This window comes from Schistocerca cancellata, chromosome 9 (assembly GCF_023864275.1).
Source record: "Schistocerca cancellata isolate TAMUIC-IGC-003103 chromosome 9, iqSchCanc2.1, whole genome shotgun sequence".
NCBI lineage: Eukaryota > Metazoa > Arthropoda > Insecta > Orthoptera > Acrididae > Schistocerca > Schistocerca cancellata.
In genome coordinates, this window is record NC_064634.1 from 109730807 (window position 1) to 109732305 (window position 1499).

Genomic DNA, 1499 nt, shown 5'->3' on the forward strand with positions numbered 1-1499 from the left:
AGAGCTGCTATATTGTCGATGGCCAGTCAGAGTTCATAATAGTGGTCGTGATCGGGACTTGAAAATCATTCTCATCTCATGTTTTGATCCAGCATCATTATTCGTTGTGTTTTCATATAAATGGCACGAAGCGGTTTAATATCTCAAATGAAGAATGAAGCAAGAGCGAGTAGATTTGTTGTCAAATGATCTCTCCAGAACTACACCCTTCTTATTTACAGAGAAATCTTCATCGAAGGTGACTGGCACGACGCGAAAGTGGCTGCTTTAACAGTCTTTCACTGCTTAAAAGCTCACTCCCCATTGGGCGAGACAATTTAACAAATACAAAATTGGGTGGAAAGTTCTGTGAAACAATCTGTCTAAAAGTGAAGAATCAAGTAGATTAGATATACATTTGACTCACCTTTGAAAGATAATTGAAACATGTACATCAGCTGAGATGCTCATACGTTAGTGACGTAAAGACACCACTGAGTGAAATCCCAGCAGCAAATATCTTCTAGTCCTCTTTAAGATTCTAAGATTCCAAGCTGAACAATGAATTTCAAGTCCTCATTTGGCACCTCATTTCTACATCCACGGTGGCTTGCAGACAATAGCGCGAGGCATAAACGATCGTCTAAAAGCCTCCATACCGGCCCTAATTTACCGCATCTTACCTTACTGGTCCTTAGGGCCGTTTCACACCGGGACACTGGTGACGGTCGCAAGTGACGGTCACCGGTAATTGTGGTGAACACTCCTCGATCACCGCTGTCCGACACCGCAGGTATTGCCAACTGATTAGTTAGTGAAATGGACTCGAGCGAGGAGGAACATTTGTTGGTACTTCCAAGCAGGAGGAGGAGGAGGAGAATGAAGACAAAACGTTTATTACACGTACATCCACTGCTACATGATTGGCTGTAGAAAGGATTGTTTTACACTCTTTATGTCGTTTGAGGATACGTTAACTATTCAGGGATTGCAGGACATGTCACCTTGTTTATCCAGTGGAGGAAATATTGCGAACAGTATCAGATATGAAACTTCCTGGCAGATTAAAACTGTATGCCGGACCGAGGCTCGAACTCGGGACCTTTGCCTTTCGCGGGCAAGTGCTCTACCGACTGAGCTACCCAAGCACAAATCACAGTTTTAATTCCTCCTCACAGCTTTAATTCCGCCAGTACCTCGTCTCCTGCCTTCCAAACCTTACAGAAGCTCTCCTGCGAACTGTGTGGACGGGGCGTGATTCGTTCTTGGGTAGCTCAGTCGGTAGAGCACTTGCCTGCGGAAGGCAAAGGTCCCGAGTTCGAGTCTCCGTCCGGCACACAGTTTTAATCTTCCAGGAAGTTTCATATCAGCGCACACTCCGCTGCAGAGTGAAAATCTCATTCTGGAAGTATCCGAGATGACATTGCAAACTAGTTCGTTAGCCCTGAAGTTGAAGTGCCTCGGCAGCTGCAAATAATGTAATTGCTAGAAATGTTACGTGAACGTTATTGTGGTTATGC

At 44.8% G+C, this 1499-nt stretch overlaps 1 non-coding gene across 1 annotated transcript; it reads right to left on the reverse strand.

Moving 5' to 3' along the window:
• Positions 1-1053: 1053 nt before the first annotated feature.
• Positions 1054-1128, reverse strand: Trnas-cga (transfer RNA serine (anticodon CGA)). The gene has a single exon. It is a non-coding gene; the product is annotated as a tRNA-Ser (tRNA).
• Between the last annotated feature and the right edge of the window lie 371 nt (positions 1129-1499).